Source organism: Triturus cristatus, chromosome 7, assembly GCF_964204655.1.
Source record: "Triturus cristatus chromosome 7, aTriCri1.1, whole genome shotgun sequence".
Taxonomy (NCBI): domain Eukaryota; kingdom Metazoa; phylum Chordata; class Amphibia; order Caudata; family Salamandridae; genus Triturus; species Triturus cristatus.
Window position 1 is genome coordinate 471,891,889 of NC_140590.1, and position 23,288 is coordinate 471,915,176.

Consider the following 23,288-nt stretch of genomic DNA (forward strand, 5'->3'; position numbering starts at 1 on the left):
AGTAGGCAGGTCTACTGGGTTTCAGACCCATCACCCTCTGTAACCATAACAGGTGAACTGATCGAGGTATTCCTCCCAATCCGGCTTCAGAAAAATCCACAGTACGGACACCGCCCTCCTCGCTGCAGCAGACGGCATCCGTACCTTACAAAGGAGAAACAGCAGCCCTCATCCTCCTAGACCTCTCAGCGGCATTCGACACAGTTTCTCACCGCACCCTAATCTGCAGAATCCATGACGCAGGGATCCAAGACAAGGCCCTCGACTGGATCCACTCCTTCCTCTTCGGCAGAACGCAGCGGGTCAGACTCCCCCCTTTCCTCTTGGACCCTACACCTACCACCTGCGGAGTCCCCCAGGAGTCCTCCCTCAGCCCTACGCTCTTCAACGTCTACATGGCTCCGCTCGCCCCCATTGTCAAAACCTACGGACTCCTCATTGTGTCATACGCAGACGACACCCAACTCATCCTCTCCCTAACCAACGAACCCAACACCGCCAGACACAACTTTCGAGAAGGCATGGAAGCCGTCGCCAAATGGATGAAAAACAGCTGCCTACAACTAAACACCAGCAAAACGGAAGCATTCATCATGGGCCCAAACCCAGATGCCTGGAACGACACCTGGTGGCCCACCACCCTCGGAAGCCCGCCCATCCCCACGGACCACGCACACAACCTGAGAATCATCCTGGACTCAGAGCTCAAAATGGACCGCCAGATCAACTCCGTCTCGTCCTCCTGCTTCCACACCCTCCGCCTCCTACGTAAGACCTTCAAATGGATCTCCCTCGAACACAGAAAAACCGTCATTCACGCCCTGGTCACCAGCAGGCTCGACTATGGCAACGCACTCTATGCCGGAATAAACTAAAGCCTCACCCGCAAGCTACAGAACATTCAAAACGCCGCTGCAAGACACTCCACTGGCTCCCCATCGAAGCTAGAGTCACTTTCAAGATGTTAACCCATGCTCACAAGGCCCTCCACGACATCGGACCAGCATACCTGAATAGCCGACACAAATTCCACGCACCCCAAAGGACCCTACAATCAGCCCAGCTCTCCTACGCCGTGGTCCCCTGCACCAGAAAGACCAGATCGGGAGGCCGCTCCTTCTCCTTCTCCTTCCGCGCGGCCAGAGCCTGGAACGACCTTCCGCTCCACCTCAGACAGATAACATCGCTCCCCATCTTCACAAGAAACCTCAAAACCCGGCTCTTCGACAGACCCCCTCCTTGATGGATTGGAACTTGCGAAGACGGAACTGGCTTAGTAGCCCTCATGCCCGTCGCCTCTTTTTTCCCCAGATCAATTTTTGTTTCCTCACGTAATTTTAAAAAAAAAAGTATTTATTTATTTTTAATTATTTTTATATACAGTATACAATCAAAGGTACTGTTGCAGGGTTAGCCACGAATGGCAGTAGTCTTTCGTACAATGATGCATATGCAGCTACCCCTTACTGCTTGTATTTTGACAGTGAAAGAGATGTAAGAAGGAAAGGACAGAAAAATTAGAGGTGAAACAAAAGAGGGGTAGGACAGCATGCATTTTTAGGTTTACAGGGGATACCTGCCATGATCCTGCTTCAATGCGATTTTTCCAATCTTTTCGGGAAAGGGTAGTGTTTCGCTCATGTGCTTGCTTCTCCCCTCTTCCAGTGATGCATATTTTTTAAACGCTGGCATCACCTGCTTCATGTATGTTAGTTACTGCAATGTGTTGCTGATAGGGAAATGACTTGCGTTGAAATGGAGCAAAGTGATGGCAAAGTAGCCTGAGATCTCAACCCTGTTTAGGCTTGCTCCTAGGACTTTGGCAGTCCACTTGGGATGTCCTGGTCAAGATGCATCCACATAGTGCGTCTGATAAAAGGCTAGTGTCTCAGCTCCTGGTGTTAGCAAGTAGTGAGACCATATTCAGCGACAGAATTGAAACGAGTCAGAATAAAGTGAACTCTCCAAACAGCGCACACCATTTTAATCTTATTGAAACAGGGATTGTGAACAAAGGGACTTTTCGATACGAGGCCCAGGTGTTGGTCCAGAACATCAAAAAGGGGCTGCACAGGTGTGTGTTATGCACCCATATAGGTACCCCATTAAAATCGTCAAACACTTTAACTAAGCTGAGAACAATTAATTTCACACACAGGAGTTTTTGTGAGAGTTTTTGTAATTTCCCTCTCTGGAAACTGTGCGACATCAGACCTTACCGACCTGGTGACAGGTCAGTAAATCGCCTTCTCGTTTTCTCATTCCAGAGATGCCCGTTACGAATTATTATTGACTTTTTCCAATTTTTGGGCCAGCTAACTTGCCATAGCCCTTGATTTCCCAGCAGTTCCTTTAGAAATTACACAGCCCATAAAGTATGATCTTGGCGGGCCTAAGAGAGCCTTTTCCTTTTTGATTAAGGTGCTCGCCCATGATTGAAATATTATAAGGTACTTCCACAGCTCAAATCAATAAAAAAGGGATTAAACTGCAGAAAAAATAATGTTGAAACCACAATCGAGCTGCAGCCTGAGAGACTTCCCTCCCTCGTGGGCTGTGACCAACTGAGCTGGGGGTCATTTCTCTTTTTTTTTTCGCTCCGGCAGTGTATGCCTCTCTCCCACCCGAGAGAACTCATGGCAAAATATTTTACAGTTAAGGCAATCCCTTTCCCCGCGCAAAAGGCCATTTTAATGCCGTTTGTTGCAGTCTCCCACACGTTCGGGGCCGCTTGTGGTGGTGAAGAATGGCAGCTGCGTACAGGGGCCTTGATGCAGCGCCGACCCAGCAGATGGGCCGCCGGCGTGAAAATCACAGCGACTCTCGTTAGGCACGTTAGGCTGAGAAGTTGGTGGGCCTGAGCCAGAGAAGTAAAAACATTTTAACACATATTTGGTAATAATATGCGTTACACAACTTCCATTTAGTCGTACATTAATCAGCGACAACAACCAAAATCAATTTTCGGTCGTATTCACATAAAATGTAAATATTTCCGGGCTTATTTACAAGCCCCTTGCGCCACTTTTGTGGCGCAAGGGGCTTGTAAATAAGCCCCTTCATTTTTTAAAGCAGATTTATATAGCGCGAACTCGACCCGAAGGTATTGGAGCGCTTTACCTGAACACCGGTTACGTCACACAAGGACACATTCAGGCACGGGGAGATTAAGTTATTTGCCTAGAATGAGAGGATGTGGACGCGGCCCGGATGCTCGAACCTTAGTTTCGAGCAGCAAAGTCAGCAATCTAGCCATCAGACCACATCCTCTCCCCGTTGGTATACTTATGTCTGCACAAAGTGCATATGTTCAACTTTTACCTAATTTTCAAAAGCGCAAGACACCTGTAATGAAAAGTTATGCTTTGAAACTTTGGGGCAGATTTACAAGCCCATGTTAAAAGTGACGCAAAATTGGCGCAAGGGGCTTCTAAATCTGCCCCTTTTTTCGCAATGTAGATTTGTACGTGTACCCCAACAGAGAAAGGAGGCACGGACGGCATATGGGTGAAGTGGCACAAGGGTACATAAGCAAGGGAACAGAGGGGACGCACAAAAAAGGGAATGCAAAGTGCACAAGTGCAGGGAAGTACAAGGGGGCAGATTTATGTTAGACTTGCGCCATTTTTACGCCACCGTTGCATCACTTTTGTGACGCAGCGGCGGCGTAAACCCTGCGCCACGTTGTGCCCTATTTACATCGTGACGCATTTATGGAGATGCGTCACGGTGTAAAGCCCTGCGCCACATTAAACCTGCGTCAGGTTTAATGTATGCAGGGTGGGCGTTCCAGCGGAAAAAGCCTCGGAAAAGTGACTCAGTGAAATCTACAAGATTTCACTCAGTCACTTTTCCGACGCTGCTGCGTCAAAACCTTGCGCCTGCTTGAGCAGGCGTAAGGCATGACGCAGCATGTAAGGTATGGGCAGCCCCTAAACATTGCTGGAGTTGCGTCGTGCTTGCGACACGACTCCAACAATGCGCCGCCCTTACGCTATCAGATGCGTCACGCATCTGTTTATCCTTGCGCCACGAAGCGCAGCATTGTAAATGCGGCGCATCTGTGGTGGCGCAAGGGTAAACTTGCGTGACGCATCTTTCCTGGCGCATCCCTGCTCATTTGCAGGGATGCGCCAGGAAACATAAATCTGCCCCTTGGGGTGTATGCAATGACTCGCTGTGGCCACTGAGGTGGAGGACGTACAGGTAGGTGTTTATAGGTGGAGGGAAAGGACTCAGCAGGCAAATGTACAGGAGTTGTGAGACCTTCTTCGAGAGCTCACGTGGCAGAAAGGAACTGACTAGCACCCGTGTCCTGGGGACACAGTAGTATTGGTCGGCACACAAGTGGCCATGGACCTTGTTTTAGCACTTTGCCTCTCCAGGTGAGACAGAGACGTAGTCCAATGTTTCCATATGAATATAATGGCAGCTAGAGGTGCAGAGTGCAGTAAAACGAGGTTGCTCTTCTACTTCATACCTCATTCAAGAGGTGTAATTGTACTGCAGGAGGCGTGGTCCCTGCCTTTACAAATCTACATGCCTTTTGTTAGTTTCACCAGCTTTAATGTTTGCTCTATAATTTTGCCCATGTGGCAAGTGGTGTGGCAAGAATGCCTTGGGTCACAAAGCAAGGAAGGACATTGAGTCCCCTGTCCCCTGTGTGGTACTAAGAAACATGCACTCATTGGGCTGCAGTAAGCTGCTTCATGGGAGTTTAAATCAATAGTGCATCACAAGCATGAGGGAGTACCATGGGAGCAGCAGATCAAAAGATAAGACTGGATTGTCTGCCTCATATCAACAAAGGTGTTTGGCAGCCATTTTAGGACTCAGTGACTTAGCCTCTTTAACTTGAAAAAAACCCACAGAGGATGTGGCGTAATGACCAGAGCTGCTGACGGGGTAATTGGGGAACCAGGTTCGAATCTCGGGGTTGGCGGAACAGTTTGTGATTCTGGACAAATCACTTATGCTTCCCCCTGTGTATGACAATGAATGTGTCTTTGTGTAATGTAACTGGTGAGCACTGCGTTCCAATACCATTGGCTGGTGTTAGCACCATGGCAAGATGGAGGATAGACCAAGCGCTCCAATAACATCATGCAAAAAAAAAAAAGCTGCAGCGATGAGGGTGGTAGTGGGGGACAGCACAAGCAGGAAAGAAGTAGGGGATGGGGAGATGGGCAATCAACAACAGGACAGGGTGGGAGGAAGCAACAATGAGGGGAGAGAATGCCTTAATTGAAGCTGGATCTACAACAAAAATGAATGTGCTACTGTGGAATGTAACTATTGAGCACATTAAGTGCTCCAATACAATTGGCTAGTGTTCGTACTATGGCATGACGGAGCAAGTGCTCTACTACTATTGGATCATGCAAAATAAGAAAATAAACAAGTGCTGGTGGTGTTTTAACAACATTTTAAGAAATTCATTCCTTTATGTACACGCGCATGCATTTTAGTGGTATGTGTGGATGTGTACAAGGGAGATAGCCTGAAAACACAAGCACTCCTATGGAATGCTTGAAAACAAAGAAAAATAGCTACGTGAATCGAGAGCAGTGTAAGGAGACATGTACTTGGCCCATACACTATGAGAGGGCCAAACCCAACGCCCTCATGCCATGACGAATGGCATAAAAAAAATAAGAGCAATTCTGAAGTTTTCCAATAGTAGAACATGGGCGACCTGTAAGCCCACAGACAGAACACAACACGTCTCTTGAAGACAGCGCATGCGCTGTCTAGTCGACACCGAAAAACAATAGATTTTACACATGCAAAACCTACTGGCTTTTCCAGTGCTCCAAAACCTCAAAAACCACACACAAAGCTGTCCAGCAGTTGCAGAGATAGTCTTTTGTGAAGTCATATGTCATGGACACTTTTTATGTGCCTGCTGCTTCTGTGACCATTGCACAGTGCAAGGCTTCAGAAAAACTAAGCCAATCACAAGGTTAAAAGTTAGAAGCCTTTTAAGTGATAGGCTACTTAATACTCCCATGGCATTCATCATCATCATGCATTTTGTGCTACCTTCGTGTCTGGCCTTCTACACTGTAAGATCCTCGTGTGCTGCCACCAGGGATATGTTTAGGCCTTCCACCCTGTGGTTGTAACCCCTCCTAATGAGGAACATCATTATGAGCCCAGGTGGGCTCTCCAGTTTATGTAGTGGAGCTAACTTGGAGGAAGTTGGACCGAACTGTGTGAGAGTGGTGCAAAGCTTAGAAACAGGCCATTTCCCAGCTCAACATCCCAAGGATTCCACCTTGCCTCCATCTGAAACTGCCAGCTCTCCCACCTGCAGCCAGTGTGGTGTGCACATGCACTCTTGGCCAGACAGAGATAAGGCTGATGAAATCAGAAACCGAGGTTGAAAAAGGTTGAGCTGCTCACAAGCCTCAGGCTCAGAATACATACATTGCAGTGATACCATAGGGAGAGCAGACGGAAAGTGGTTCTGGTTAGCTTCTATGGGGAACTTTTCCATGGAACTCTCGAGAAAGGTCTTTTACTTTGAGAATCAAAGCCCTTGATCATAGCTTATAGGCAGACAAGTTTTTTGGGTGACAATCCCCTTTGATAAAGCCAGAAGGTGTAAATTGTTCTTTGAAAAGGCTTTCACATTTTGGTACATTGTTGGTAATTCCCATCTTGTATTTATATTTTTATGCATAAAAGTTTGTGTGTAGAATAAAGTATTTTCTTTTTAAAATACACAACATTGGCTGGATTGATAATTCGCTTCACAAAGAAAGTTCTGGGTCTTTAGTCCATGCCACATCTCTGAGTAAAGTGATACCAAAGGGGATGATGGACGGAGCGCTTGAGCAAATCAAACACTCACCCCCATCTCTGAGTAGGCCTTCAAAGTTCTGTTGGCCGCTCTGAGGGTTAAGTGCTGATGTAATGCACTTGGTGCTCTGGTTTGAGTCCAGAAATATGGTGACCCCAGGACATCAAGGTAATATGTCCTATGGTTACCCTAGGCCCTTTCCTCACCCCACCCCGAATCACTTCACACACAAATGTGAACATTATGTCCCAATAGTTATTTCGTGATTTTGATTCGATTGACTAATCACCATAATAGTATATTAACTTTCCTATCAATTCTGGATTTAAAACAAACTGGAACCCCAAATGCATATAAATAAGCGGTTTATGTAATATAAACAATGTGTATGTTTACACATAAACAATGGTCCAATAATGCCCTCCCAGAGTTTGATGACAAATTTACTAAACACACAGGAGTTTTTGACCTTCGCCCATATATATCATCGTTAGCCAGGGGCGCAACTAGACCTGAACTTTGGGGTGTGGGGGGCTAACACTCCCAGCCAGAGCTAGCCCTAGCAATGATCGCAAAAGGTGCAACATTTTTTTGGGGGGCGCCCCCTGCCCCTTTTCCTCCTTTTACATGAATTCCCTCAGTACCACTCACCAACAATGCACCGCATCCCTCTATAGCACCTTTCTGTCAAACATTCCATTTTTTTGTAGCACTACTCATAGTACACTCACACTCATTTCTGTGATCTGCATGGTACACATTCTTTGTAGCAGGCACATTAATCCTCCTGAACTGTGTGGGTGGCAGGAGTGCCCTTGTAAGTGCACGGTGAGTGATGCAACAGTGTGAGAGTAGGGTAAGAGGAGTGAGTGCAGGGTGAGTGAGGTGACCATATGGTGCAGATGTAAGTTCAGAGTGGGACAAATGAATGCATGGTTAGGGATGGGCTTGTTTGAGTGAGATTGCAGATTGAGCAGTGAGGGGGACAGGTGGGTAAAGTGTTACATGAGTGCGGGCGAGTAGTGTGTTTGTGTGACTGCAGGGTGAGGTACAGGGTGAACAGCTCAAGTGCATTGTGAGTGCAGAGTAATCGCTGTCAGTGAAGGGTGAGCGGGTGAATGGTGTGAGTGCATGGTGATCAGTGTGAATGTATTGTGATTGCTGTGAGTGCAGGGTGAGGGTGAAAGTGAAGGGCGAGAATGAGGAGTGAGCTGTCTGAATGCAGGGTGCATTCCCAGACACTTGAAGTAACTCAGCATGCTATTGACGGCGGCATAGAGTTTCAGATATAAGTTAAACTATTGCTATTATGCAGGGCTTTAAGTGGGATGAAAATACTGGGGAGTGTAGGAAGCTGGGTTTCTGTTGCAGTAACCTGCCCACTTTTTGCTAGATTTCTGATGTACTTTGACTTGATGTGCTCTGCGTTCTGCCAATCAGGTTCCCAGGGCCTGTGTTCTTTCCCAAAACTGTACCTTTGTACCACCAATTGGCACCTCTCTAGCCACATGTAAGTCCCTTGTAAAAGGTACCATGGGTAGCAAGGGCACTGTTACGAGGGAAGGCCTCTAAGAGCTGCAGCACATATTGTGTCACTCTTAGAGGTCCTGTACCTTAGCACACACACACTGCCATTGCAGACTGCATGTTTTGGTGCAGAGAAATGGGAATAGACAATATGGCACACATTCCTGTGTGCCATGCTCGCAACCCACTGCCTATGGTAAAGGTAAGACACCCCTCTAGCTGGGTTTACAATACCGCTGGTGAGGGTACAGTTGCATGAGCACTGTACCCCTACAGTGTCTAAGTCCATTTTTAGACATTGTAAGTGCAGTAAATCCATAAAGAGTATATGGTCTGGGAGTTTGTCATTGTGAACACCACAGCACCATAATGGCAACACTGAATTCTGGGAAGTTTGGTAGCAAACTTCTCAGCATAATAAACCCACACCGATGCCAGTGTGGGATTTCGTATACAATGCACTCAGAGGGCATCCTAGAGATGCCCCCTGAAAAACTACCAGCCTCTGGTGGGTTCTCTGACTGGTACACACCAGCCTGCCTTCACAAGACATGTTTCTGGACCCCTGGGGTGGGAGTCTTCACTCCCTGAGCACAGAATCAAGGCCTTTCCTGGACGGAGGTGGTCACACCTCCTCAGGCCAGGAAGAACCATCTGTGGCAGGGGCGCTGCAAAAGCCTTGCAGCCTTTGTAATGCGACCCCCAGCCTCTCCTGCTTTCAGGAGCAGGCCCCCTTCCTGTCTCCCCTCCTTTTCAGTGGGAATACAGGAGGGAAAAATTAGCACAGCAGAGAAGGTGTGCTCACCTCTGCCAATCCCACCCCTCAGGTGGGGGAGGCAAGGTGAAGCCCACTCTTCAGTGCCTGACATCTTGCAGATGGCATGCACTCTCCAATTAGGATTAGGGATTGTGCCCATTTCCCCCCAGGGGGTGAACACACTAAGGGTCCCCTAAATTCAGTATTTAAGGGGCAGCCCTGAACCAAGAAGACTGATTCCCACAAACTAAGAAGAAGAAGGACGAAAGAAGACTACCAGCAGAGGAGACTGCAGAGAAGAACTGACTTGGCTCCAGGCGTACTGTCCCATCTGCAGTTTCCAGAGATCCTGCACCAAAAGTTGCCTTGTCCTGCAAACAGCGACCTCCAGAACCCTTGGGAGGACTGACTGCCTTCAACAAAGACTGGATCTCCTGTGAACAGCAGCTCTACTCAAAAGAAACTCCCAAGACAGACTCTGAGCCTGCTGAGACAAAGAAACCCAACAGCTGGAACCAACGCTTATGCCCCAAATCTGGGTGGCCCACCAGTCCTAGTGAGGTCCCCCGCACTGAGTCCTCTGTGGGTTAACCCCTCCAGGACTCCCTGACGTTGCCTGCAGGCTCTGCTCTGCCAGCCGTGAGTGGGCGGTAAGGTGAAATCAGACCTTAAAAGACACCCCTGAATCGAACCGTCCTGCGCCCTGGAGACGAGAACACGAGGTGCACCTACATCCCCGAGCCCTCCAACTTACCTGCCCAGCTGTTGGCTCCTCCCAGAAGTCTTCCTGGACCGAGCCTGCAGCCAAAAACCAAAACCGACAATCCCAATTGAAAACAACTGGGCACCCGACGCCAAAACAGCACCCTGCACCCGGCTGCCCCGGTGCCGCTGTGGGTGCACCCTGTGTGCTAATTCGGACCTCCCTTTCCCCTGAGCCTAACACCACCAGCTTTGCTCCCACAAACATGTGGCCTGCTTGTGAGCAGCCACCAACCAGAGGCCCTCTATCCCCCATTGGATAATATTGGGCCTCAGCACTCTGCACCCGGCCACCGTAGTGCCACTGATGGTGTTCTGCGAGTGTATCCTCACCCCAGGGAAACCCTGGTTCTAACCCCAGAATACCTACTACCACAAACCAGTGATTACCTGCAAACCGATAACTTAATTTCTTCCCCCAGGGTTGCATTGACTGCTTTTTCTTGAAAATTCTTCTGTGTGGAGTTGGTTTGTATGAAACCCTGAAAAACTGCATATATGTAAAATCTGAATTATTTACCTTTTGTCTAGGAAACGTCTCCGTGTGATATCTAGACATATAACACTGATGAGCAAAAGTAACTTAAAAAGTAATCTAAAAAGTAACGTTCACAGTAATCTGTAAAGTAACTGAAAAGTAATTTCAAACTGTTGACTTACATGTAAATCAACCAAATGCATTTGAAACCTGTATTCAACTGTAAATTACTGCATAAGATTTTACAAAGTATTGTTTCACTTACCTGCACCATGCCTGACTTGATTTTAGAAATAAAATATCTAAATAATATTCTTATACAAACAAATTGGTCTGAGTTCAGTCTCTTAACACTACCCTTTGATAAAGCCTTACTGCTTGCTCACACTTCCACAAATAGAGAGTAAGGTGCTATCTACTTTTACCTCTGCCTACTTTTGGGTTTCCACTGGACTCTGTGGACACTAAACCTCATTTTGGTATAGTATATACAGAGCCAGCTCAAAGGGGCGATATAATTAAGGACGTGGCTTAAAAATTTATGCTAAAAATCTGTGCTCAGCATAATGTGCCGCCCAACTGGTATTTCACTGCTTTTGTTATTGCCTCCACATAAGTAATCAATCAATCATAGCATTTGTAAAGCGCACTACTTACCCGTGAGGGTCTCAAGGCGCTCCACGACGCCGAGATCCAAGAGAAGGCCCTGGACTGGACCACCTACTTCCTCTCTGGCAGAACACAGAACGTCCGCCTCCCCCCCTTCCGCTCCGAAGCCACCAAGATCATCTGCGGCGTACCCCAGGGATCATCCCTCAGCCCAACGCTGTTTAACATCTACATGGCACCGCTCACCCACGTCGCCCGATTGCACGATCTCAACATCATCTCCTACGCCGATGACACCCAGCTGATCCTCTCCCTCACCAAGGACCCCCACACCGCCAAAACCAGCCTCCACGAAGGAATGAAGGAGGTCGCCGAATGGATGAGGAACAGCTGACTGAAGCTGAACTCGGACAAGACGGAGGTCCTCCTCCTCGGATCCACCCCTTCGGCCTGGGTCCGGTGTACCTCAATAGACGACTCAGCCTCTACACCCCCACCCGCCAGCTGCGCTCCGCCGACCTCGCCCTCGCCACAGTCCCTTGCATCCGAAAAGCGACCGCCGGCGGCAGATCGTTCTCCCACCTCGCCTCCAAGACCTAGAACACCCTCCCCATCCACCTACGGCAGACCCAAGACCTGCTGACCTTCAGAAGACTCCTCAAGACCTGGCTTTTTGAGCAGTAGCAGCATTCCCCACCCCCCAGCGTCTTGACACCTACAACAAGCCAGGACTATAGGCTTTGTCAAAGTTTGTAAGTTGAATAAGATAAATATACTACATGTATACATACAACTATGGCTTTATAGTATGTAATATTGAAAATGCTTTAGTTCTTGCACCAGAGGTTGTGGCGTAATGGCTAGAGCTGACAACTTTGGAGCTGAGGAAGCAGGTTTGAGTTTCAGCATTGGCTCAACATCCTGTGTTTCTGATCAAATGACTTAATCGTACGTGCCTACCAAAACATAAATAAAGATGTCCTTGTTGGTGCTTATGTAAAGCACTTAAAGTTTAGCAATACAGAACTGCAAACAAATAAAAGTTACATCAAAACAGTGAACTGCTGGAGAGTTAAGATTTTTTTTTAGCCTGAGTGTGAGGGTGAAAATAGAGAGACCTAGTGGGACCTGCCTGGGCGCCTGCTTTTATGAACTGTGGGGCTGAGCACCGGCAGGACCCGGCCCACTTAAAGCCCGGCTATTATGGCATCAATCAGGGATCCAGTGTGGGGAAAATATATAATGTGCTGATCCTGCAACATACTTCCAGTCTTATGATTAGGGTTGCCAGCTTATTTTTTGATGTCACAGACAGTACAAAAATAAGCAGTCATCTAAAGCCGTATTTTCATCACTTATCTGTGCATACTTCAAACAGTAAATATAAACAGAAATTACTTATAATTGTGTTCTAGGGCTGCCTGAATGATCCATGACTAATAATTGAAGTGAACAAAGACAGAGAAGTCACATTACAAATGAATACATACTTTTTTTTATTTATAAGCCTATTTAGTGTCAAGACGAGGTTTTTGCAGGTTCTTTAAACAACACATGGCTGGCATTTTTCTTTTGGCAACCCTACTTTATATAACTTTTCATAAAAGGCATGATCACACTACGGTAGTAAATGTAAAATACAAATGTAAGGAGTAGGCAGATTGGGGGCCAGGGGGTACTGGAAGCAGAAAAACCCCAAAACCCTGGTAAGCAGTCAGGGCCGGACTGGGAACCAAAACCGGTCCTGGCAAAGTGCTCGGCTGGCCCCTCCTCCCCTCCTCCCCCCTCTGGGCTTGGGGGTGCCGCAGAGCCCTTTGCCAGGGCCGGTTTTCGGCCGATTTTGTTACAGTGCCGATTTTGCTATGCTGCAAAAATGGCCCTGTAATAAAAACGGCCCCCAGGGTCCCAAAACCGGTCCCCACCCGTGCGGCGCACCGGGGGATTGCCCGGTGCCCGCTACGGCCAGTCCGGCCCTATAAGCAGTTTACAAACGTATGTAAATGTGCAAATGGTCTTTAAAGACCTATGAAAATCTCGGCACGGAGATAAGACTCCAGAAACTGCCCAGCTGAGCCCACAGCAGTAGCCCGGGCTAAGACTCACGACAGAGGCGGGGGGGGGGGGGGGGGCGTGTGACGCCCTTTCAGCCCAGTTTGCATTGCTCACCTGTCGTTATCCCTAGACTGCCTCCTATGCACAAGTGTGCCAAACCCAGGTGAGGCATAATTCTCGGATCAGAACATTGTAAATGTTCGCTAATTGAATGGTATGATTTATACCAACAAATAGGAGGAACATGACCACTCGATTATGGAACATTTTCTTTGCTCTGGTTAGACCCGAAAATCTTTCCTGGAAAATATCGAAAGACTGGGCACTTCCTTGGTTCAAATGGTGCTTTTATGCTCAGCCTCAATAGCACTTAGAAAAGTTACATTTTCTCATTTAACAGTCAAAATTGCGTTTTGATGGAAAATGCTTTATTCAGCATAATCAGATGTTGAGTTTAAATTTAAACCAAGAATGCCAGCCCACCTAATTGCCTCCGAGTAGTTTCATATTGCAAAGAAATGCCAGTTCTCTGGACTAATCTGCTTGCACATCATTTAGGAAACAGCTTTGCGTTTTTACGTCAGCCAGCTGTGAAGGTGCTATCACAAAATGAGTAAGTTATTTATTGCAACAATAATTGCGAATGCTTGTTATATACTACTCATAAACTATGGAAAACGCCGGGGCTCAGAGAGTGCAGCGGCAGGGACTGGTAAACACAGGAGAGGCATGAAAAATGCATGCCATGGACAACTGGGGAGACAGAATGGGAGAGCGACGATGGAGCTAGCAAATGGGAAACCCATGGGTGGGCTGAAGCCCACAAAGTAGATATATCATGTCTCTTTGAGACAGCGCATGCACTGTCTACAGCTGAGACAGTTGCAGAGTAAGGAGAATATTGCTCCCACCTCTAGCAGGAGCATAAAATAATGAATATGTTCCCGCTGCAGGAGCAGAAATTAACCTAAGCAAACACAAGGAGATGATGGACGCAGTGCTGAAACTTTTCAGTCACTCACTCCCAGTCACAGATTTGGGTTGAATCCATCATCGTCCTTTAGCTCACTTCACCTCCCCAGTTCAGACACAGCTATATGCAAATCAGCCTTGACCATGTGCCTCATGGGAACAGTCCAGCCCGAACAGCCAAGCCACGTCTTCCCTGGACCGGAAATAAGCATCCTGGGACCGGTTTCGGGCTAACAGCCCTCATCGGCCAGTCTAGATGGAATCCAGTGGCAAAGTGAGTAAGGGACCCACATCAGGGCATACCCTGCCAACTTAGGGTGAACAAAGCAAACACAAGGAGATGATGGATGGAGTGCTGAAACTTTTCAGTCACTCACCCCCATTCACAGATCTGGGTTGAATCCATCATTGTTATTTAGCTCACTTCGCACTTGTGTCTGAAAAGTTTCAGCGCTCCTTCCATCATCTCCTTGTGTTTACTTTGTTCGCCCTAAGTTGGCAGGATATGTCCAGACATGGGTCTCTTGCTCACTTTGCCACTGGATTCAAGCTAGCCTGGCTGATGAGGGCTGTTAGCCCGAAACCGGCCCCACGATGCTTGTTTCCGGTCCAGGAAAGACATGGCTTGGCAGTCTTGAATTGAAATTGAGTCTTGTGGAAAGCCACCCTCTTCTGTTTGCCTTCCCCGAATCAATTCCAAGAGCAGCGTAAATTCAGTAAAGAAAGAGCGTGGCAGGATTCTTGGGATCGCGGAAACATGTACACTCACTGCGGTAATGCAAGCATTTCGGCAATGGCTATGCAGTCCGCAGGAGAAAGAGGTAGCATGCACCAGAAGGAAAGAGACTGCTTAGAGTTGGTTAAAAATCTACCCAAGTTGTGTTTCATCAGGTCCTCATTCTCATGGTACACTTGAAACCTGAGATATTTAAAGGTATTGGGTGCCCACATCAGTTTTGTTTCGAGCGTCACAGCTTCATCTCGCAGTATCTGCTTCCTAGGTAGAAAGAGACAGGACTTTTCCTTGTTTACCTTGAGACCTAATTGTTTCCCAAAGTCATCTAGGATTGCCCCTAGCACTGGCAGGGAGTCACTAGGATTGTGAAAAAACAAAAGTGCATCATCCACTTATTGAGACACTGGATGATAATTATCACCACCTTGGGGAATGCCCCATTCCTGTGCACTTTACCGTAGCATGCAGGCTAGGGGTTCCACAGCCAGGGCAAAAATGATTGGATACAAGGGGCATCCCTGTCAAGCGTCACAGCGCTATAGCAAACTCCATACTCTGGCCAGGGGTCTCGTGTATGGGAGTTTCACCCAGCGCTGGAACTCCGGGCCAATGCTCATATGCACCAGTACTAGCTCCAAGAAGAGCCAACTAAGTGTGTTGACGGCCTTTCCAACATCCAGAGACACCGCCACTTCATGCCCGTCCATCGACCCTACTGTGTCCATCATTGTATACAGTTTGCGCACATTTAAAACATACTATGCATTAGAATAAAACAGTTTTGATCTGTGTGGGCAAGTGTGGCTAGAAGAGGGAGCAGCCGGTTCACCAAAACATGGTTCAGAATTTGTAATCCTGGTTTAGGAGTGACAACTGGAGGTATGAGTGGACATCCATCGGATCTCTCCCCTTCTTTCGGAGAATCTCTATCATGGCTTTTCTCATTGATTTGGGTAGCTTCCCTGTCAAATGCCACTTTGAACACATTGAGCAACTTGTTGGCTAGCAGGGTTTCATACGTGGTGTTAAACTCTGCAGAAGTCCATCCAAGTCAGGGGCAAATCATCTGCAGTAGGGCTTTACACACCTTGTCTGTTAACAGCAGCTCATGTAGTTCATGCTGTTGGAGAGGATCCAGTACAGGGGTGGGAGCCACCAACACATATTGGTGGCGTTGGCTTGGTGCCAAGCCATCCCACAGAGCATTCAGCTAACAAAAATAGTCTTGGAACTTGTCATATATTGCTTCGTGTGTGTTCAACATTACTAAGTCCCTGTTTCTTATTGCTTGTATCAGGGGAATTGAGGTCTCTGGTCACAGCAACCAGACCAGTGACCTGGCTGCTCTGTCCCCCACTTCATGCTGAGCAGCCCAAAAGACCTTATAACACAAACATCCTAGCTGACTACGCAGTTCCGCATGGCGCTTATGAAGATCGGTTCATGTAACCCCTTGATCCAGGTCAGCCACCACTTGCTGCTTTGCTCGTCTGATGGCTCCTTCCAGATCAAATAATTCCTCCCCTCAATAGTCATTGGATGCCCCATCTAGTTTTAATGCAATGGCCTCTGATGACCACCTTGAAGGCATCCATTTCTGTGATCGGGTCCATGGTGGTCTTTTCATTGCCTGCTAAATATTGTATGATGTGTATTTGTTCTTGCTAAGGAGCATCCTCCAGTGCATCTGCCCTAAGTCACCATACGAGAGCCTTAGCTGGCTGTCCCTCCCCGCTTAAGTGGGTTATTGTCTGAAAGATCAAGAGTTTTCCCCTGCTACTGGGAGGAATTTTCTCCAGCCATCAGTCACCTGCACGTCTGTCAACCAGTCCCCAAATCGGCATGCGATCCTGGAGATTTTTGTGCCCGGGAGGGGTGTAGGGGGAAAGTGAACTAGTCAACGTCTGTATTCCTTAAGCAATTAAAGTCTCCCCTTCAAAGCTGTTGTGCATGTGGGTGATGCAGTAGCTGCGGGGACAGGAGCTCAAAGAAATCCATTTGCCATACGTTTGGAGCATCAATCACATTGACAGACAAAGGTTGACCATGCAGTGCCCTCTTTAGTACTACATATCTGCCGTCTGGGTCAATGACCCCGTGCTGCTTCACAAAGGGGACTCCCAGTGCTACCCAACCCAATACTCCTCTCACATCTGTCAAATGTATGGTCTCGTAAGTTTGTGCACCACCTTCTGGAGTTCAGCGTCAGTGAGGTGCATGTCCTGTAGGGCTGCGATGTGTACATGGCAGCGTTTTAAGTAGGTGTGTAACCCAGACCATTTCCAAGTAGTGGCCATTCCTCTGACATTCCAGGTCAGAAAAGTGTATTGGGTCTCCATTCATCCATCAGTGTGCTAGTGCCGGGAGTGTGTGTACTGTGGGTTAAGATTCCCCTACCCATAGAGACCCATGGATGATAGCAGGGGCCGGCAGCTCTACCAGGACTCATAATCACTTTGAGTGTACAAGGTCAAACCAAAACGAAATAAGTACATCGACTCCCCTCCCTAGGTGGCCAAACTGTCTTCCAACACAAAACCCCCAAGTCAAACAAAACCTAACATGGATAGTCCAACAGGTATCAATGTGCTGGATGGTGCAAGGGGGTGATGTTAGCAAGTGAGGGCTTCAAAAGGGGACCACCAGTCAGGCAGGCCCCAAGCCATTAGGTGGGACTCTGGCACCCGCCAGCTTCAGTTCTATCAGGGGTTCACCGTGCCCCCTGACCCCCATCTGCCCGGTCCAACATGTGTCCAGGGTGAGGGCCAGTCAAATGATGCTGTCCACCCCCCTTCGACCCATCGTTGTCTGACTCATCTTGATCCTTGGCGTAGCTCCCAAGGTGGCGGCTTTCAGAAGATAGCAATGGTGTGGGGCTGGATGCCTAGTGTATCACATCTGCAACCACTTGTGCCCTAACCCCAGCCACCTCTTGCATCATCGGGTGGCTTATTAACTGTCTCACATGGTGCCACCAGGGACATCACTGTTCCCAGATCCCGTTCGGACCCAGTCATGGGGGGTATACTGACTCCCTTCTTCTGGAGCCAGTCTCACACACCTGCTGCTGTCATCAGAAGGATTGTCTTTGACAGAGAGCATTAGGGAGTATTGTATGTTCAGCACTGTTACGTGTTCTTTGTTTTCCGTGTAAGTTGAACGCTGGTGCTGGACAACCACTGTCTATATATTGGCTTAGGGCCGCCTAGTGGCCAGGGCCCTCTGGTGTGGGCTATTTGAAGTACCAAGTCTCTGTCTTTGAAGTTGAATCGGTAAGCCACTGTAGGCCGTGGGAAGGACCAACAGGGGCGGACAATCCAGAACCCTGTAGGCCCTCTACATAGAGAAATAATTAGGAGTCTTGCCTTGTAGTACCATCTTGGGAAGCCAAATCTCGACAAATAGCTCTGTGCTGAGGCCCTCATCACACTCGGGACCCCTACAATTCTTACACTGTTGCGCCTTGAGCACTCCTCAGCATCCTCGGCTTATATCTACAGGGCAGTGATCTCTGTTGTTAGCTCCTGGATTTGATCCTGCAATTCACATACTGTTGGCTGCTGGGTCATAAGTGTGGAGTCTTCATCATCCACTCTATTTCAGATAGGGTTCTGAGATTGATTAGCAATAAACTGACATCTAACGCAACAGAGTCTATTTTAGTTTCTAGAGTCAACTTGGTTTCTTGAATGGCATGCAGGATGTCATCATACTTGGAGATATGACAGTCCAAAGGCACCTCAACATGACTGATAATAGCATCTCCATGTGGCCCCCCTCCCCGAGCCATGGCAGGCCCGGGAAGCCTAGCCCTAGGGCCAACATTTGTTTCTATGAGGAGGGGGACCGCTTGACCCCCCTCTTTAAACCATCAGAGGCCCCGGGGAGTGCACCCCTGGGCCTAAAGATCTAAACATGGGAAGGGGTCCATGCTGCCCACCTCCCCAAGCCAATAGAGCCCTCAGGTAGCCCACCCCAGGGCCAATTAATTTACTTAAGCGAGAGGAGCTGTGCTGCCACCCCTCCCTGAGCCATTAATGGCCCCAGGGAACCCATTCCCCTGGACTGGCTCACTAGCTATGTCCCAGAGAACCCACCCCAGAGACATAGTGGCTTTCCTGCCTGCCCCAGTGCAGGCAGAGAAATCTGTGTTTGATCCCTCATAGCTGGAGAATTTTTTTATCTCTCACCAGCGTAGTAAACACAAAGCATTTTTAAAGCTCCTGCTGGCTGGGGGCAGACTTTTGATCTGTTTCCCTGCCCACACTGATAAGGGCAGTGAAACAGATCAACATATTTCTCCTGTCTGGAGGGAACAGCATTGGAACAATGACAGTTCCCGCTGCATGCAGGAAGTCGACTGGGGTGGCAGGGGCCCTGGGGCTAATCCCACAGCCCCCAACAAGTGTATTGAGGGTGCCCTGGGTGGGCACCAGGGCATTCATTTTTAAGTAATGAGGGATACCGTGGCTGATAATAGCTTGTGGAGGGTGCGCACAGCCCCATCACCTTTATTTTTAGTAATGGTCCGAGGAGATGGGGTCCTAAGTGTCAGGGTCGGGTGTGACTGCGCCTACCCAGCCACACGTTCAGAGGTGGAACTACAAGCCCCAGAATTCCCACATTGAGGAGGAGTGGCGAAGTGTATTTAAATCCACTGACATAGGCCGGGCGGTGTGCGTAATTCTAGGTCGGAAGATGAACTGAGACTGTGCGGCTGCACGAGTCTTGTCTGGGTGAGGTCCATGTTCCTGTTGAGATTCCTGCTGGAAGGAGTCTTTATTGCTGCCAGAATTCTCCTTGCGGTGTTTTGCTCCCTGGCGCTTCTCGGCTACACTTGCGGCAGACGGTTGCCTGTGCGCATGCACTACAAGGATTCGAGCAGTCCGGAGGGACGTGATTGCTCGGCGAGGAGTGCGAAAGTCAGCCTACTCATGAACCACGCTACTCGGGACCATGTGCGTTCTCTGAATATTCTCAGGTTTGAGAGCTCTGATTAAGGGGTGAGGTAGACGTTTTCAAGTGGCCGCTCTAGTACATTGTATTTAACTTGCCTTATTATGTTAATGAATCAATTAGCAGAATCGTTATGGTTACTTATTAACATTGGAGGTCTTGCCACTTGATCTTTGACCAGACAACTTGGGGACATTGTCACATCATTCAGTAATTTATAGGTTTTGTTTTGCATTTCATTCTGCTCTGGAACTATCCTTGTGACTTGTGGATTATCTTCTATATGGGGGAAGCAAGAACTATTCTATCCAGGACGAGAGATGTATCTCAGGATTATGTCCAGTATCCATTCGGATTATTTTGCTTTAGTCATTCCAACTTTCACATTTTGTTTTCTTGCCGGAGAATGTGAGTAGATGGGATGTAGAAGCAAAGTTTGCGGGTTTGCATTGGTAGTCTTTGGTTGTGAATGATGGTATAACGTGATTGTGTTCTTGTTGTTATAGGAGTTGTCCTATTCAGTGAGAGAGAAGTATTTCTCCTGGTTGGAAAAGAACATCGTGATTGGGGTAACCTGGCTCAAGGTACTAAGCTATTTAGTGAGACTCTTTCTTAGAGTAGCCATTGTTTATGGATTGATGTTAATAGTGTGTTTCCTCTATACGGGTATCCCGTTCCCCGCTGTTCCTACCCTAATTCCCTTTCCCTCACTTGATCGCCTCAATACTCTGTTTTATATTCAGAGTTGAGGATGTCAAGAGGTGGACCTCTTTCTGCATCGTCCGGATTCTGAGGCGCTCACCTGTTTGTTACACTAAGAGCCTAACAATGCTCCCCCAGAGGGGGGGGTGCACACAGCCCCCTTCCCTTTGATAAAAAAAAGGCCCTGGGGGATGGAGTCCCCAGGGCCTAATAAGGCTCAGGGAGAATGGTAACTTGGCCCCCCTTCCCTTTAAAAAAAAAAAGGGACTTGGGGTATGGGGTCCCCAGGGGAGGGGGCATGTTGACCCCTCCCCTTTAAAAACATATGGTCCTGTGGCCAGTCACGCACAGCATTTGGCCATGCCTGGGGAGGGTTGGCTATATGTATAGTAATAAAATATTGCTTTACATTTTTTTTAAAACTAGAAATTCTCTAGAAAAACCAAAGGTTAAACTAGTGTTATAATTTGGTGTGATAAAAAGATCTGTGTTAAAAGAAACCACAAAAGCTTGAAAATTCACTGAAAAAAACCTAAGGTTAAAGTAATGTTATAGTTAGGTGAATAGGTCAGTGACAACATTAACATTTTGAACTAAAAAAAAAACACACAGAAATTCACCAGAGCTAACTATAACTTGTGCTCTGCCATGCATTGCTGATGACCTCATATATCACATTACTCATGACATGCTCTATGACATCATTTATGACATCCCTGATGACCTCTCAAATGACATAATGCACACACCCTGCACCATGGTGCGTGGATGTGTGCATCGGCACATGGCAGCCTAAAGTGTGCAAGCACAGGGAGGGCAGTGCCATATTGTAGTAGTTAGGGCACTGCTTTTGGCTCGCCCTTTGACGCAATATAGTGCAGCAACTTTGGTTGCTGTGCTGCATTGTATCACATTTTAGTAAAAGTGTATTCCACAGAGAGGTAGGCTCATGATTGTCATGGGCCATGTTGCTTTATAACAGGGTGACTGCATCATCAGTCACCCATTTAACAAAACAGGGCAGCTCTAGTGAGCTTGAAGGGTCAGTGGAAAGAGGGTGAGGGGCAGCAGTGACTTTTGGCACGTGAGAGAACAGAGATAGCTGGTTAGCATGGGCACCTCTGTGCTCTGTGCTAGGCTCGACCTAAAAAAACTGACATTGAAATGAGCCCTTACCGGGCCCTATATTCATGTTCTTAACATTACATGTGAAAACCCCAATCGATTTCCTGAAAATAAGTGTAAAAGCCCTTATCCCTTCGTTGCGCCCGTCGGGCAACGGCCATCGCAAGCACTACCACGGTAGTGCTGCGCACGTCCGTTGGCCGACGCGGCCCCGCCCACTCAATGGAACGCCCCGCACCACGGCGGAATTACAGCCGCGGTAAACGGGTTAAGGATGTAATTAATGACAGTGATGAAATCTGTGTTTAGATTTCAAATGGTTCATTCCATCTTGCAGTCCCTAAGATTTTTTGCTTTTTCCAGATGTTGATTTCTGCAGTATAGTTTTCCATTCAACAACTATGCATGTATAGTGCATACTGATAACAGAGGCGCCTCTAGGTGTGTGGGTGGATCCAGTATGTTAATGGGTGTTGTTGACAGCGCACAGTTGAGTGCTCCGGAGTTGAGGCTGAAAGTAGAGCAAGTTTCTAGCACAGTCAGTCAATGGGTCATATGGAAGATGACAGGGAAATGTTTCAGGATTCTCGAAATGTTGAGAAAAACCCTGGACATTCTCCCTGTCTCGGCCACAAAAACCCTGGTTCATGCTCTAGTAAAATTCCAGTTGGAATATGGAAATGTTCTATATCTTGGATCAGCAAAAAAGTATCTCCACAGGCCGAACATATCCAGAAAGTGGCGGCACTCCTGGTTCTTAACTTACCTAGAACAGCCTCGTCCTGCACTGGCTACCTATTTAGAAAATAATTATTTTCAAAGCCCAGTGATTTTGCCATCAGAGTCTACAGGGCAAAGGCCTTAGCTATCTTCACCATCTTCTTATCCCTCATCACCCAGCCCACCATCTTAGGTCAATGGGTGCCCACCTGGTCAAAGACCCTAAAGTCTTAAGAGCCAGCCTGGGTGAGCGCTCTTTTTGCTACCTAGCAGCCAAAAACTGGAACGCACTACCCCTCTTTGTCCGAACTGAGCAATCAGAAAATATTTTCCGGAAGAGATTGAAAACATGGCTATTTCAGCTGTGAGGTTTGTGCACATCATGACCCTGTTCTATAGCTCCTCTTTCCTTCCAGCCTTTCTGAAGAGTGGCATCCAGCGCCGGTACATACTAGTTGGTGTAACCAGGCACTTTATAAGTGTTTTTTTTATTAGGATTATTATTATTATTAAGGTGTGCGAAACATACTCAAACAGTTCTTAGCCTCTCTCTGAAGAGTGCACAGAGCGAAGGCAACCAGCACCCCTATAGAAACGATGGTAAGGAGAAATTGGAATGCACAACTGTGGAAATATTGAAAGTGTCAGAAGAAAAGAAAAGTTGTGTGAGTCGGGGACATAGCTATCAGCGGGGCAGCTGATGCAGTAGAATTTGGGCCAAGAGATGGGAAAGACGTGCGTGCTGTGCTCTAGCTTCAGTTTATTTAACTGCCAGCCCTTTCTTTGTGTTTTTGCTGGTGCCTGCCTGGAGTCTGAACATGTGATGGGTCTTCCTGGCGTGAGTTGGTGTTAGGAGGACGAGCAAGACACAGAGGTGAGCAGCAGTTTCTGAGGCTGTACGTGAACAGGCAAAGTGGCCCGCACTGAAGCGGAAGGATAACTGTATTTTGCTACCCAACCAACAGCCGGGGGATAGGGGGGTATTCTCCTTGTTGCACCATGGCACATGACGACCTTGCTACGCTGCTGCCTAAAATCTGAAAGTTCATCCCCAACCGTGAAGACTGCAAGAGATTATGAGCGTCTG